Source organism: Schistocerca piceifrons, chromosome 1 (genome assembly GCF_021461385.2).
Source record: "Schistocerca piceifrons isolate TAMUIC-IGC-003096 chromosome 1, iqSchPice1.1, whole genome shotgun sequence".
Classification (NCBI taxonomy): domain Eukaryota; kingdom Metazoa; phylum Arthropoda; class Insecta; order Orthoptera; family Acrididae; genus Schistocerca; species Schistocerca piceifrons.
The window spans coordinates 618343090-618354718 of record NC_060138.1 but is presented as its reverse complement, the minus strand read 5'-3'; the positions used below and the strand labels follow the sequence as shown (position 1 = coordinate 618354718).

The window sequence follows — 11629 nt, the reverse complement described above, 5'->3', positions numbered from 1 at the left end:
GTACTCATAATGATCTGCCTCATGCCCTCAAAGTAGCCCAAAATCATTTTTAGAGGTATGCATGCAGTAAATCTCTTGCACTCTGCAACAGCGCTACCTGCCGGATCGTCTATGAAACATCCCGCATTTTCTACACCTTTCAAATCCTTGGATGATACAGAGTCGTATGTTTTAAGGGTTGACGTTATGCCGACATTGCGTGTGCGGTCGACCTCAGACCTATTGACTTCATAGCATATCTCTTGAAACAGGAATGCTAAAACATTAATTGTAAGCTTAGATCCCACTGCAGCGCTGCCGTCGCTTTTCTTGAATGATCCCTCCAAATATGTGAAACTCTTGCATGGAAGCGTCAGCGCATCTTGGCGCTGGATGACAATCCTAATTTCATCATTCTTGTTAAGTGTGGTTGAAGCGTAAGGTTTATGCGAAAAGTATTCCTGACGTATAATTCGCTCATCATACTTTACTTGACTGGTTATATTGAGTGAGGATGTCATTTCGAGGTTTCAAGCAAACTGATTTAAGAAACTTATAGTCGGCATGTGTAATAACTTTGTGGGTCAGTGGCGTAGTGACGAGCTGTGGATTGCGTGCACTGGTTTTATACCGTACGCTCTTCCTGCATTAGGCAACGGCCTTGCCGCAGTGGATACACCGGTTCCCGTGAGATCACCGAAGTTAAGCGCTGTCGGGCGTGGCCGTCACTTGGATGGGTGACCATCCAGCCGCCATGTGCTGTTGCCATTTTTCGGGGTGCACTCAGCCTCGTGATGCCAATTGAGGAGCTACTCGACCGAATAGTAGCGGCTCCGGTCAAAGAAAACCATCATAACGACCGGGAGAGCGGTGTGCTGACCACACGCCCCTCCTATCCGCATCCTCATCTGAGGATGACACGGCGGTCGGATGGTCCCGGTGGGCCACTTGTGGCCTGAAGACGGAGTGCTTTTTCTTCCTGCATTAAGTGTAATCGTACAATGATTTCCCCACCACGAAAGTCAACAAGTTGAATATTCTGATCCACAATACGCAACTCCAAATAGTCCAATGCCTGAACTGTCATTGAAAGGTAAATTGCGTTGGTGGGAGCCTCAACTATCTTACATCCTGTTGCTTGTGAGGGGAAGAATCCGTAAATAGTATGAATAAGACTTGTTGAGATAGGAGTTCGTTGCAATGTTACACTCCACTCGGGATTATGTTGACGAGCGGTATGTCCACAGTCTGATCTGACCTTTAAAATTTACCAGGATCCTTCTTCAAAACCTGTCCTTTTGTGAAACCCAGTAGGCGACCTATTGAATCTTTCTGGTTAAAGGCAGTCGTTGCATTCACAGTCTTTATTTCAGATTTAAGTGTACTGATGTTTGCACGTAGCTCAATACCTTTTCCAGACTGTTTTAAGACTTCGTTTAAATCGTCAACATCGTACGCACGAGGTTCTATTTCCACAATGTTTATTTTCACAATTAATATTCAGATGCAGTTTGTTGCTAGTCTCGGAAATATTTGGGATACTGTTGTAAGTCTCCAGTTCAATCAATGCAATACTCCATTCATCAATGCTCAAATCAAGTGGCAGGAAGTAATTTGCACATAATACAGATGATCGTTCTTTTAAAGTCAAAGAGTACGACATTGCATCTGAACCTCACTGATGAAGAAATGTTTAAAGCTCTTCCTTATATATTCTGCTTATTCTTCTTCTTCTTTATAAACATTAAGGGAAACATGATGCATAGGTGTACACAGAGGTGTGTATTAAAGTCCTGATAGCGGCGAAAATTGTAGAACACACGACTTCCGCGAGTAAAGTATCGTAATTCGTCTGGCGGTCACCAAATGAGACGAAATAGTAGACGGTATCTGCATTTTACATAACATACGACATCCAGTGGGTGTCGGCACCTCCAGCAACATCTAAATTCACAATACCGCATCCACGAGTTTTCCATGTAGTCTTCGATAATGTATCCCGCATTAACACACCACGCAATCTTGGAATGTTGAAGTTTTTCTAACAAACTTAAGAAGGTCAATATTTGTGAGTGGCCGATGTGGTAGGACTGCTAATAGCCTTTTTTAAAATTTATGAATAAACCAAACCCTTTCCCATACATATAAACTTTAGTACTTTCGGTACGAGAATTATATACTGTTTTTTCATGCTCTACTCAGGCTCTTGCTCCTGTGTTTCGCTCACATGTTAATGCACCGTTTTACGGAAGACTGAAACCGCAAGTGAATACACGATATAGGACGGAAACACAGAACATTCAGCTGGCGCTGACCTCACGGTACGGCAACAAAGCTTATCAAATGGTTCAAATGGCTCTGAGCAGTATGGGACTTAACATCTGAGGTCATCAGTCCCCTAGAACTTAGAACTACTTGAACCTAACTAACCTAAGGACATCACACACATCCATGCCCGAGGCAGGATTCGAACCTGCGACCGTAGCGGTCGCGCGGTTCCAGACTGTAGCGCCTAGAACCGCTCGGCCACTCCGGCCGGCAAAGTTTATCGCCCACGGATTGCAGGCAGCGGGTGTGATCTTGAGGTGTCAACTTCGTGACGGCCACTCTAGCTGTTACTCAGTAAAAACTTTGCCGACTCTCGGTGAAGAGGGTATCGAAGGCCCAGAAGAACACGCGCGTCTGATGGTCCATATTTTGGAATCTCTCGCAGAGTGGACACACAGCGCGTCTGTCAAAGAAACGTGAGGCTGGCGGGATTGGGTTTGCGGCGGGCTGCGAGCACGTGCCCGCTGTGTCGCAATCACGACCGGAGCGGCGCGCGGCCGGCCGGCCTCACACGTGCGGCTCTGAATTGTTTCGCGATGAAGCGGCCGCGGCTGGGCCGCTGAATAATGCACGAGCCGGGACGCGGCGGCTGCAAAACGCGCGCAGGCATACCAACCGCTGGCGGCTGCCGAGTGCCGAAAACACCTTCCCGTGCGCCCCGTGGCCTGCACTGCAAGCGGCCGAGTGTGCACTGTGCACGGGCCAGTAACTAGAAAGGCGCCTCTACTAAGATAGCGTTCATTCAACGCAACTACTATAAAAACATGTGTATGATATGAGAGGATCCCCCCCCCTCAAAAAAAATTCTTATTTTTTAAAAGATATATATTTTCAAATTCTTTACAAAACAACCTTATCCATTTCAAAATACTTTCCATTACAACTAATATATTTGGCCCACCGGTGCATCCACTGTTCGAAACATTTTTATAGTCTTTTTTAGGAATGTTTGACAGCTACTACCTTGTTTTCTCTCGACTTTTTCAGTGTTGTCAAATCGGTGTCCTTTCAAGCCCCTTTCCTGCGTGGAAATAAGAAAAAATCAGGCGAAAAAGGTGCGTGAGTCAGCGGGACCATGCCACTTTTAGCCAAAAACTGTAACAGAGATGGCTTAGTGTGCAGGTGCGTTGTCGTGTTGGGAGAACCAGTCTCCTGTCTGCCACAAATCCAGTCTTTGTTGACGAACACTCGTGCGCAGTTTTCAAATTTCTTAAACCGATCTGTGAGCACAAGTTCTCAAATTTTTTCAGTATTTTTGGCGATTCGGGCAGTTAAATGGACGTCCAGGACAAGGTTTGTGTCAGTCGACATGTCTCATTATCAAATCGAGCAAAGCACTCGTACATTTGCTTCAGTTTTTTCCATAGCGCCTCATCTTGGTAAGCTGTTTTCAAATTGAAAACAGTTTCAGCAGCATTTTTACCGTTTAGAAAACAATTTCACAGCTGCACGTTGTTCACTTAAACTTGCCATCACAAAAAACGAAACAAGAACAAAACAGCGCTCGCAACAACAATCACTGCAGACGAACAGAACAAGCCAGGTCGACAACAGAAGCAGCTCTGAACTGGCGACGAGTTGCGCTGTACACGCCTTGAGGCGGAAATGCGTACTACGCAAGCTTCGTCCACGGCAATGTTATTCCGTCTTTTTGTGGATACCCCCTCGTTCTAAATTGATGCCTAAGTTCGTAGCGTTTTTATTTTGCAAGTTAGTATTCCGGATGTTATCGGTTTATTTATGGATTTTTATTTTTTATTTGTAATTCACCATTGCTGTTTGAATTTACATAGTGTAGTTTTGTCATTTGGACATGGTGAGTAGAGCTGTGGACGCTAGAAAATGGAGCGCTAAGTGGAGAAATCGGAACTTTTCCACGATATTCTTCTACTTGAGTTCAGTAGAGGAGTGACAGCAGCGAAGGCACGCAAAAACGTTTGCGCCGTGTGTGGGGGTAATGTCACTGGACGAAACACAGTTTTCTCGTTTTAAGGACGATCGTTTTGATATAAGTACACTCCACTTTCAGCAAGACCTTCGGGATTTGATGAAGATCGTTGAAACGCATTAATCCACAGTGACCCAAGTCAGTGTACGCGAGAACAGGAAAATCTGATGATGAAAAGTGATCATTCACCATCGTGCCACATTTGCTTGAAACGGGGATGATCAGAAATCTGGTGCATTGATATCGCATGATCTAACCTAAAGTTACAGAAATCAGCGGGTGGCCATCTCTGCTTATTTCTCATCATTTGGCTCGTGAACAACATCAACCATTCCTATCTTGCATCGTTAGTGGTGACGAGAAGTGGCGTCTTTACGCCAACGGAAGGCAAAGAAAGGAGTGGGTGACACCTAAACAAAACAGCAGTTTCCCGTACAAATACCTGCGCGCATTCACAAATGGGAAAGTTGTGCATGTGGTTGAACAGCGACGTTGTGGTGTTCAAATTCAAATGACTAAGCACTATGGGACTTAACATCTGAGGTCATCAGTCCCCTAGACTCAGAACTACTTAAACCTAACTAACCTACGGACATCACACACATCCATGCCTGAGGCAGGATTCGAACCTGCGACCGTAGCAGCAGCACGGTTCTGGACTGAAGCGCCTAGAACCGCTCCACCACAGTGGCCGGCCAGTGTGGTGTACTACGAATTGCTTCCCCATGGTGTAACCATCACTGCTGAAATTTAGTATCAACAGCTGAGACGTAACGCAAGAACAACGACCAGGAAGGCTGCATGAAGCGACGCTGTTCCACGATAACGACCGCCGACATCCTGCTAGACTGGCAAAAAACGCTATGCAAAAGTTGGGCTGAGAAGTCAATCCGCGCCCATCTTACTGACCAAATCTTGCGCTCACAGATCTTAACCTTTTCTGCTCTCTAGCGAGAAACCTTAGAGGAACTTACTTTCCTGATGAAAATGCGCTCCGAACATGGTTCGACGAGTTCTTTGCCTCAAAACCATGTGATTTCTACAGTCGGGAAATCGAAAAGTTAGCGCAGCGTTGGCAGACTGTTGTAATAATGAAACATAAATAGTACTGATTCCTTGGCGCTGTGGCAATTTCAAGCGGTATTCTGCATTGGGGATGGAAGCGAATCTTTACAGAACAGAGCTGAAAGAGTGCCGCTATCCTTTTCTCTGTTGTTTCCTCGTACAGCCCTTTTAGAGCCGTAAAAAGGGACCGATCCAATTCCCTGAAGCGCGAATTGCCATACAACACACACTGAGGTGACAAAAAGTAACGGGGATGTGACGTGAACATATACAGATGGCGGGAGTATCACGTGTACAAGGAATAAAAGGGCAGTGCTTTGGCTGAGCTGTCATTTGTACGACGGGAATTAACAGACTGAAGGCGGATTGGTACTTGGCGCTAGACGCATAGGACATTCTGTTTCGGAAACCATTAGCGAATTCAGTATTCCGAAATTCAGCGTCAGGAGAATGCTGAGAATACCAAATTTCAGGCATTACGTCTCACCACGGACAACGCAGTGGCCGACGGCCTTCACTTGACGACCGAGAGCAGCGGCATTTGCTGGATCCTTTGACCACTGTAGGTAGCTAACGTAACATTTGCTTTACGCAATGGACGTGACCCAAGCAATTAGTAAGTTTTACGATTCACGAGTGAAACAGACGCTCCAGTGTTCAACTGAAATGGAATCGTATGATTCTGGATAGTCAAGTCTACAAAAAAGTTTGTTGTGCCGTCGGCGAAAAATGTAATTCTGAGAAGCAGTGTTCCCTGGCAAATGTTGACGGGCAGATCGTGCGTGGCGAGACTTCTTACACCGGCGTGCACTGGCATCATTAGCAAAATTGTCACACTTGGGCAATGTCACAGGTACTGGAGGCGAATTTACGTTTATTTCCATTGCTTGTGGCTCGTTGTGATAGGAAGTCTTATTTCGGAAACCGTTCCGGCGGAAGCTACTTTGCCCGGAAACGTGATACGGAGTGTCAGATTGTCATATTTTTGTCTTTTGAGGCACACTGCCTGGACATATGCCTTCTTGTTGCAAAAATGGAACACGGCCTTGCGTGATGTGCAGTTCTGCGGCGATTACTTTGAATGACATTGCGGGCATGAGCGCAAAGCAGGCGGCTGATGCCGGCGTATAACAGGTGTGTGTTTCCTGGAAGTGAATTGGGCAGGCGCGCGTCGAGCCGGTACAGCATCATGTATGTGTGATGCGCGTGCAGCTTGCTAACCTGACAGCGGGAGGCGATTCAAAAGAATTTGCAGCAAAGTCCAAAATGTCCTGTCTGTCCAAAATGTCCAACATATTTTCTAAAGTGAGGTTGGATGATTGAAGAATTTGCTCTTTAATGTGTATGTCTGACACGTTTTGCGCAATAGCGTCCCGTACGCTTATGTCAGAATATGATATGCCACAAGAACATGAAAATTCAGTCGCTAGTGAGGCCTTGCAAAGTGGCTACACACTCACGGTAATTCTGCAGAGGTGCACGTTTTGTGCGTTAAAAATTGTACCGCTGAGCGACAACATTCACACCTTCCTTGTAATAATCAGTTAATGCCTGAACCAGTTCTTCGAAACTGTGCTGAGCTGGAGAACTTCTCGGGAAGAGTTTGAGGAGAATGCAGTGCGATGCCACGCCGACACAAGAAAAAAGCTCATGCAGCCGTGTTTTACCTTGGATGTCATATGTAACAAGGTGGTGTGAAACTGCACGCCGCGCGGGATTAGCCGAGCGCTCTGAGGGCGCTGCAGTCACGGACTGTGCGGCTGGTCCCGGCGGAGGTTCGTGTCCTCCCTCGGGCATGGGTGTGTGTGTTTGTCCTTAGGATAATTTAGGTTAAGTAGTGTGTAAGCTTAGGGACTGATGAACTTAGCAGTTAAATCGCATAAGATTTCACACAGATTTGAACATTTTTGAACAAAACTGCACGTGCCACTCCTGCCAGCTTTCCACGGTGGCGTCGAACGCGCGGAACGGCGGGGCTGTGGCCCGCTGTACGGCCGGCTCATGTGCAGCCGGTACTTGTGGCACAGCTAGTTGTTGTCCCTGGACGAGCTGTCCCAAGGCGTGCAGTAGTGCGTTGGACTGCTGATTCTGTAATCGTAACATTTCTGCCAGTACATTTTGTTCCTCTGGATTTGCCATCACAACTAAATCAAATAATCACAAATAGGAGTCGGAAAAAACTTCATGCACTCGTCAATCACACCACGCGGAGAGGAAGTGTGGCCGGCCGCGGTGGCCGAGCGGTTCTAGGCGCTTCGGTCCGGAACCGCGTGACTACTACGGTCGCAGGTTCGAATCCTGCCTCGGGTATGGATGTGTGTGATGTCCTTAGGTTAGTTAGGTTTAAGTAGTTCTAAGTTCTAAGGGACTGATGACCTCAGATGTTAAGTTGAAAGGTGGCTACACTGTGCCACTGCGCCAGAGAGTGCGCCAAAGAGTACTATTAAGCCGCCTCCACAGTGCCTGTTTAGAGTTCGTGGCAGACAGTGCTTGTTAGGAGATCGTAGAGGACACAGTGCCTGTCGAGAGCTCGTGGAGGGCAGTGTGTGTTGAGAACTCATAGAGTCAGTGCTTGTTATGAGATTGTAGAAGTCAGTGGCTGTCGAGAGTTCATGGCGGACAGTGCTAGTAGAGAGCTCGTTGAAGACAGTGTGTGTTAAGAGCACGTGGTTGTCGTGAAGTTGGAGTAAGATGTTGTACTAAAGAGTGTTGTTCCTTGTTTTATGCAGTTATTTGATGGGAGAGATAGCAGATGTTATTGTGTGCATTTCGTCAATATATGAAGGTAAAAATTACAATGTTTTTTTTTTATTAATTGTGTATCTGAAATAATGCGTCACTACAGGTTCAGTCAACAAAGCATCTGGCTTGTGTTCTTGTATTAGAGTGAATTTTGGTTTTCTTGCGTAATTATAGTTTTTCTAATTTTCTTTTGTCACGTCAGTATAGTTGGTATTTAAAAATTCTTGTCTTGTTGGAAAAGAACCGTGCCAGATGTGGACGTTGAGTCACACTCCCACATACAGAACAGTGACTCTTGTGCTTATTGGTGTTGTAGGTTTTATAGTTGCTGGGGACTTAATTAATTAACTGTGTTTACGAAAATTTTCTTACATTGTTTGTTGCAGTCAGATTGCGTAATAATTCTGGTCAGGGCCAACCGTTTACGAGACTTGCGTAATCGGACAGCTACTAAAAACAAAAAAAAAAATCATTTTCAATCAATTATATTTAATTAAGCCCCCATGCACGTGGCGACCGCTGCTTCGGATCGTCCCTTGGATTTTTCTGATTGTGAAAATTGTAGACTGTAGTATTGTTGTAGTAATTTGTAGTTAGTAATTGTAGTCTATTTTGCATGTGTAGATTTGGTAATTGTCATTCTTCTAATGGTATTTTTCAAAATTTAATTTTTTTATTGCCTTGTATACGCGTTTGACAATTTTGTGCAATTATTTCAATTGTTCGATTGATCGTGTTTGAAGGAGTCATTGTGTGTGATTTTAGTACAGTGACGAATCTTTTGTATATTTTGTAAATGATTACGCGATCTATGAAAAAGGCGAAAATGATGAATAGTGAGAATAACGAAATTGTTGACATGGCGAACTCGCCAACAGAGGAAGACAGTGTCATGAATAATGTAGTGGAAAACAATTTAATAAGTAGGGAAAATAGTCCGGAAACAGTTCAAAATTTTTCACAATCAAAAAATTCACAGAATACGAGATTAACGACAGAAGAAATAGAGCAGTTGATGAGTGTAATATTAAATTTTCAATCTGAATTAAAAACAGAGATAGGAACAATTAAAACTGAGATGGGAACAATTAAAACAGAGATGGGAACAATTAGAACGGAGATGAAAGCTATGACAACACGGTTATGCTCACGAATAAGGACATGTTTCAAAAATACGAATGATGAATCAAAGAAAGAAATTAGAGAAGTACAACCGATTTTGAAGGCTCACAATAATAATTTAATTTCAACAGAAATCAGACAAGAGGAACAGGACAGAGAACAGGAAGAAAAAGATTGCGTGATAGGACAGAAATTTTCAGAGTTAAATTTACAACGTGTAAAAGATAAGGAAGAAATATTTGAGAGAATCGAGGAATCCGTACTAAATGACTTAACGCAACAGTGTGAACAGTCAACTACTAAATGTGACAATACCGAAACCCGAGTCGCGACATTTACAGAAGACGTATATAAACAGAAAGGACAATTAAGTGACTCATCGGAAAGAGTTGAGGACATCTCAGATAAATTGACAAGTGTTAGTTTAGCAGTAGGGTTTGAAGAAAATAATTTGTTTCATTTACGGGATGCAACAAGAGAGTGCCAGGCGCGCGAACTTGACAATAATCGACGTCCGGACTGGGACAGACGCGGTAGGTCTTTGTCGCCACGTGGCGAAAACTTTGACTATAAACACTTTTTGACTGTTCGGAAATTTAAGATCTTCCGCAACTCTAAGAATGACATACATCCATGTTCATGGCTAGATCAATTTACGTACGCACTTCCGCCAAAGTTGCCATTAAGTTACAAACTAGAAATTATGTGCAGTTATTAAAGTCCTCAGGGGATTCACACACTAAGTGAATATGTGCTGTAGCGAGCATAGGGCCCCGAGCTGTAGTGGTGCTATTTCTCTTTTAGTTTTCTGTACCGCTGCCTCCTCTTTTACTATTCTTTGCATCTGTCAAAAACAACTCTTCGACTATCAATCTATCTAGAGACTAAGTAAACAATAACCGGATTTGACTAATTGTACCTAAAAGTGATTTCGTAAATTACCATTTGGACTTATTGTACCTTCAGCAGCATTCTTTCGTAGCTTAAATGGAATTTTACCTGTTTATCTTCGTGACAATATTACTTCATATGTGGACGATATTCTTATTGCTAAATATTCTTGGAGTGAGCACAACAAAATTTTGGACTCATTATTACGTATCTTTGCACGAGTTGGCATGACAGTGAACTTGGAAAAATCTGAATTTGGTCGTTCTCAGGTGAAATTTGTCGGTCACATTATTGCTACAGAAGGTATTCTTCCTGATCCAGAGAAATTAGACGCTATTCGTAATTATGCTGTTCCTACCACAAAACGTGACGTTCGTAGTTCCTTGGTGTCTCTAATTTTCCTAGACGCTTTGTTAGTTTGGACGATTTGGCCACACCTCGTTTTTGCGATCTATCTGGAAAGTTCTTTTTAAACGAAAATCGGTCGACAACTTTGTTTGGTTAGTTTGTATTCCTGATCAGTGGGTCAATAAATTGATTTGGTATACGCATCTCAGTTATGCACACTTTGGTCCCCGAAAATGCTTTCATAAATTACGAGAAAATTGTTACTTCAGTAATATGGAAAAACGTATTCGATCTGTTCTTGCCAAATGCAAATTATGTCAAATGGCTAAGCCTCCAACGATTTCTCACAGAGCATCGTTGTTTCCCATTATTCCAGCGAAATTAAAGGAGATGGCTGCAGTCGATTTGTTCGGTCCAGTGGTTCGTTCTACTAATGGTTTTGCGTACATTTTCGTAGCAGTGGAGTTGACGTCAAAATATGTGTGTTTTACACCTTTACGCAAAGCAACAGCTCGTTCAGTATCCAACGCTTTTATCAAACATTTTCCTAAAGAAGTCGGTCACGTTGATAAGGTTATATCAGATAATGGATCACAGTTTCGTTCTAAAATTTGGCTTCGTACTCTACAGCGTCGTAAAATTAAACCAATCTTCATTTCACTTTTTCACCCTCAATCTAACGCTTCAGAGAGATGGATGAAGGAAATCAATAAACTGTGTCGTCTTTATTGTCATCAGAATCACAGAACTTGGGATCAGTATCTTCATATTTTTCAAAACATTCTGAATGAACTTCCTAATGACTCAACTTCTTTACCGCCTCTATTGATATTAAAAAATAAAGCACCGACAAATCGCATATCTGAAATCATTCCTTTTCCGCCTTCACGGAAACTGCGGCATTCTGAAGTTGTCAACCTGGCTCTGCAAAATATTGCATCTGCGGCTGCTAGAAGAGAGAAATCAGCTAGACGTCCTGGTCGTTTAAAAATCTTGTCAGTTGGTCAAAAGGTATTAATTAAGTCCCACCGTTTGTCTCACAAAGGAAAAGGCTTGTGTCGCAAATTTTTTCTGCTTTATAACGGTCCATATAGAATTCGCAAAATTATACATGATAACACTGTTGAAGTAGAAACTCTTAAATCTCGACGCTCTAAAGGAATACATCATATATCAAACGTTAAAATTTTTGTGGAATGACATACT

The 11629-nt window shown here is 43.5% G+C and overlaps 1 pseudogene; it reads left to right on the top strand.

Moving 5' to 3' along the window:
* The first annotated feature begins 630 nt into the window (after positions 1-630).
* On the top strand, positions 631-747 carry LOC124723017 (annotated as a pseudogene).
* The last annotated feature ends 10882 nt before the right edge of the window (positions 748-11629 follow it).